Consider the following 6,000-nt stretch of genomic DNA (forward strand, 5'->3'; position numbering starts at 1 on the left):
AAATACTAATTTGGTGACTAAGTCAGCCACTGTTACCAGTTGATCATTGAAATTATCTGACTTAATGAATAATTAATTATTAAGTTTTAAAAATATCCAGCAATTTTTTTAATTAATGAAAGCTATAAGCTTTATCTTTAAAATATTTGATAAAACAGAATTAGCGGTAGTGTAATTCTAAACAGTGGTTGGTTCTAAACCAACGAGAAAATTCCATTCTTTAAATGTCTCTCCCGAACAATCTATTTGAAACTTTCGAACAATTTTTAATATATGTGGCTAAAATGTCTCTTTTTCACCCCTTGTTCTAATTTCGAGACGATACAGACGCACACTCAGAAAAGCTCTTTATTTTATTACAGTAGATAACTATTTTTAATAAAAGCACATTTAACTATATAGTGGAAAAAGAATTGTATGTCATGGAGTGAATTAAACAGGAAACAGTTTATATTATCACCCACTTTATTTTTAAAGCAATTATTTTCAACTTTTAAATCCCGAAGAAATATTCAACATTAAATTAAGGATGCAGCTTTTGTTTAAAGAATCCTGAATTAATTATCCGCATTCTCAAATCTACTCATTTACTAAAACGGCGGTTTGAAAATTGAGAGCTAATTTATGAAAATGAGCCTAAATTGAAACTTCGCCGCTGTTAATTGCGCCTTATTTATTTTACCAGCAGTTCGAGTTTCTTAAACAACGTGGATCAAATGAATGAAAATAATTATTCACCCAGAAAAGTTTAAATTGTTTTGAAACTTTAGTACAAGAATCGAGATTATCTGAGAATATAATTGCAAGTAAATCTTCAAAATACTTCACTTTAAAACTCCAGTTTTATTGTGAGCAGAAGAAATAAAAATAGTTCACATAGTTAAAATTCTTCGGGCTGTTGATTTATTTTAATTTAGTAACACTTTCTGAATCTTTGCACGTCAGTGCAGATTAAATTAAGTGAATATTCAAAATAGTGCAGAATATTTGTGAAGTCAATAAAATCTGATTTAGAACTGCAAACATATATAGTAATAAGTAGCAAATGATTAGGCAAAAATAAGAAGCATTTGTTGCTTTTTTATCTAAATTATATTCAGAAGAGATTTTTCTCTATTTTTCAAACTATTTTTTAAATACTATTGAAAAAATATCCTCGCTTTTGAGCTTATTTATCAAAGTAAGAAACAGAATATTTAACATGTATCCTAAAAAACAAACAACTCTACCGGAAGTCTTCAGGTCCTCTTCTGACGTCATAGCATTGACGTTACTGTTTAGTTTGTACCATATTCGGAATACTCAGTTGTTCTGAATTTAATTTTTGTGTCGCGTTTTCGCGAAAAAAAATGTATTCATATTTTAAAATATCGGTTGAAGATATAAAAAAAAGTACTTTGAGAAATTATCCTAGATTGATATGTAATTACCTGATCGTTGAGATGCGGATTTACGTAATTTACTTTACACCAGCAAAAATTCTTCGACCTGAATCTTCCACCGGAAGCTGAAACAACCTCTATAAATACTGCCCCCTACCATGGAGAACATGAAACACGGTAGGAAATAAGGTGAATACTCATATTGTGTTAAAAAAAAACTAGTGTAAAAAAATCGATCGGGATATATTTTTTTCAGCATTGAGCTTGTAATTGGTTGGTCCAAATCACGTAGATTAAAAATTATTACGTTAAAAACCGTAAGGAGTTCGGTTGATAGAAGATTATTTTCACAGGAGCCAGAAATGGCTATATTGCGCCATCAACAAGATTTAAAAAAATGACTTATTAATGAATGTAGTAAATAATGAATGTGGGCCTATCGTTTTGATTAACTTAATATTTTTATAGGGTCATCGAGCAAGGATTTAAGAACAGGATAAATGCTGCCAAAAAGTTTGCTCCTCAAATGCTTGCAGACGGTTAAAATATATTTCATAATATTATCGACTCGACATGGAGAAAAACTAGGTGCAGGTTCGGCTTTCAGTAAATATTGTTTCACAGCTCCCAAGATTGTGATAAATTACAAGTAAATAATCATTAACTAGCTTAACATCCGTTTTTTTGTACGGGGTAAAAAAAATAAAAAAAACCAATATACTAATCAAGATTACAAAACGATCGAAACAAATGCAGAGAGCTGAAAAACGTATACCATTGTAATTTATTAAAGTAAAGCAATTTTGTATTTTTTATTTTTTATAATTTGTTGCCCTTCCTGGTGGCATTATGTTGATATTAGATTAAGCAATACACGCTAATTGAAAATCATCCCATCAAAACAAAATTTGTATTCAATATCATTTAGCATGATGCTATTGCTCAAGATCAATTCTTGAAAGTCAAGAATTTACCAGGATCAACAACTTTTTCTATTAGATTCCTATACCATAAAAAACCTATTTACTCGGTATCTATAGTAGGTTTCTTCACACCAATTGATTACGGTTCACAACTTTAAATAATAGGAACATGGGCGGGATAGCCTGGTCGGTAGCGCGCTGGGCCCATGTCTGAGAGTTCGTGGGTTCGAACCCCGCTGGCCGAAGACTTCCCATGTAGTAGAGTGACTGATGCACGTTTAATCTGTCAAGTCGCAAAAGTCCTCCATGTTTCCATAACAAATCAATACCTCTGGGGGTACTGGATTGGAGATCGATCGTTCTCTAATTCAGGTCAAAATTACGATCTGCAGATGAATGAATGGATGTATGAATGGGACAGCCCTATAAAAGGGTACGACGTATGATGTGGTAGAAGTAGAATTCTTGGCCATAGATGGCGCCACTGGAAAACAAGAACAATCGCACCCCTAATGCCTAAACAGGCATACGTCAACAACAACAACATGAGCGAGTGATTACCAGAAGTCCATCACATCTGATGAACAAGATGTTCATCAGATGTGATTGAATCTGGAGAGCATACTTAACCTGCTAATTGGATTTAAAAAAACACCCTTGACTTGCTTAAATGGCAAAAAGAGAGCGCAATTGACTTGTTAATCGAATAAAAAATGTTGGAAGACTCACAAAACACGCAATTAAAAAAGCAATTTTGCCAAGTATTAGCAGTTCCCGTTTCGTCAAAAAAACAACACCACTTCACAGCGAAATGATTTTGAAAAATAACGAAATACAGTTCAAGGACTGCTGAATATTCAAAATTAAGAAAAATTGACCACTGAACTGTGATTTAAATACAAGCACTAGCTAGACTAAAAAGAAAGTCAATTTCTTTCATTTTCGTGGAGAAAAAATTATTAATTCAAATTTCAATTTTTTTTTAAATAGAGGGCGAATGTAGAACGAACATACTCACCAGTCCCAGATCCCACTAATTACCATTTATTTCTGAATTCGAATAATTTTTCAATGGAAAACGACTTAGTTTTTGACAATGTTTTAAAACTGGTTTTTACAGACAGAAATTTAATGATTCTAACTGACCTGGAGTTTATGCCGTCGGTTTGAACAACATATTGCTTAAATGACAAAAGTGTATAGAAAGTATGGGTGAATACTTTAATGAAAAAAATAATTATCCATATTAAGGCCTTCTACTTGTTCTTTTTTTCAATTAATTGGTTTCTTTAAAAACCTAAAAATTATATGCAATAACGCTTATCTGCGTTTACATTTCCGTTAATTTTTAAAGTGATAAACATTGTATGCCAATGATATAAATGTGTATTTTATTCAACATATAAATAATTTTAAGACAAAGTAAATTATAAAGAATTATAACGTAATTTATAGCTAAGGTGCTAAGACAAAATATACTTTTGCATCGTCAACACACAACACTATTAGAGGGGGAAAAATTATGAACATTTCATGGAATTAAAATTAAACAAATTACAATTGAAATTCATTGAAATGTATGAAAGAAAACAATAAATTAAACTCATCATCAAAAGCTAGTTGTTCAGTCTTTCACCACAGCAGGGCGCTAAACATATTCAGTCAAAGAGTGTTGGCATTCACATCTTACTGAATAGTCTGCTTTTATTTTTAAAAAAACGCATATTTCCTTTTAGTGTGTCGTGAAAAGTGGAACGATCTCGCTCATCGGATTTTAGAGAGAAAATATCTGAATTTAGAATAATCATAAATTAAACACTTTTTATAAAGGTGACGTATCTAATTAAACATGAAATTATTTTTTTTCCATTCAACTTTAAATTTGAGTATAATTTGGGTTCTGTAAATTTTAATGTACGCATAACAGTTGAGTTTAAATCGATCAGTACGCATTAGTTTGCAAATCTTTTTGCATTCAAACACGGTGTCAAAGAACTTTTTTTTTTGCGAGCTTACGGCAAAATAGAATCTAGAAACGAGATGAAGTCGCGTTGTGTTATAGCTTACCGCTGATCGCGGATAGTAATTTTCCCACGGAATAGTACCAAAGAGAGAGGGACCGAAGAAATCGGATTACTCTCACTACTTTGCTTTCCTCCGATGTCACGTGGGTGATTCCAGCAAGCTTTAAGCTCTAACGGGGGAAAAAAGATTGTCTTCTGTATCTTCAATTCTAGATGAAAAAAGTAAGTCGATAATATTGCTCACGGTCAAATGAAAAATCTCGTTTTCCGCTTCCGAGAGCTTTAACGGAAGTTTGCGTCATTAATTGGATGAATGCGATGAAGATGGTGACTTAGAGAATATTTTGAGATATTCAAGGATCGCGAAAGAGCCAAAGCTATGTAGATTAAGTGAACTCGCTAAAAAATAATCAAGTTTTTAATTGCAATTTTCCAGTTATTTAGGTTTTAATCTGAAATAATGATGACAATATTTATTAATTATGATGATTGTATTCAGATTATTATTTCTTATAATTAATTCATTTCGTCAAATATAGACGATTCCAGAAAATCAGTTTTAAGTAATAAAATAATAAAATAAAACAATAAATTAAAATAATAAAATATACTAATAAAATATATTAATAAAATATAATAATAAAATAAAATAATAAGATGAAATAATAAGTAATAAAATAATTTTTCAAGAACTACGTTTATCAACTAGTTTAAAAGTGTTCAGACCCAAAACAATGGTGATATAAGCTATTTAAGAAAGTTATACACCGTAATAATGAAAAATTAAATAATTTTTCTATATTTTAATTTGTTTCGAAAAGGAAGTTTTTTTAAATTCTTATTTAATTTTATAATTTCTCTCTTATTAATGTTGTAATTGCAATTTTGTTTATGTTGGAAACATTTCGATTGTTGATAATTTGTATTGACGACTATCTACGATTATATCGATAAATTATATCGACGGATGATAAACTGGAACATAAAATGTGATTTCAATATATGCAATTTACGAAATGCATCTTGCCTTCTTTCAAACGTCGTTAAGCTAATCGTGGCAGTAAATTTTAAACTGAAACTATTTTATTCAGCTTAAGGTGGTTTTCAGAAGACTCCATCGCCATTTGAAAAGATGCTTTTTTGTGAATAATAGGCTATTTTTATAACTGCTGTGAGTTTGCTACTCTTGCTCATGACTGTCAGGTAAAGTTTAGCCTATCTAAAGCCATCGCTGACTGTAATTATTTTGAAAATGGCACAAAACGTCAATATGGAGAAAAGCCACAGTTTTGTGAAAATGAAAAGTGTTTGTGGCCTAATTTTTCAATATTTGAAAACTTAGTTCAATGCTACATTACCTTGGCTCATAAAAACTTGCAAAAACTGTTAATAAGGCAGTGATTTTGATTTTTTTCATCTAGGAGAAAAAATTTCTCCAAATTGACGATTTTTAAAAAGTTTAATAACTTTTAATTAAGCCCATATAATTCTTCACTCCACGATTATATATATAGTTTAAAATCATCGCATTTCTTCAAGTTTAAGGCACCTTAACTACGGTTTTTTTCCTAGGAGACAGAGCTTCGTAAAACAGCGTTAAGACTCAATATGGCACATAATTGGCACATAATAATATGGCACATAAATTCAATATTTCTCGTGAGAAACGTT

The sequence above is a fragment of the Parasteatoda tepidariorum genome, chromosome 6 (assembly GCF_982258835.1).
Source record: "Parasteatoda tepidariorum strain Cologne lab strain chromosome 6, Ptep-v5.0, whole genome shotgun sequence".
NCBI classification, from domain to species: domain Eukaryota; kingdom Metazoa; phylum Arthropoda; class Arachnida; order Araneae; family Theridiidae; genus Parasteatoda; species Parasteatoda tepidariorum.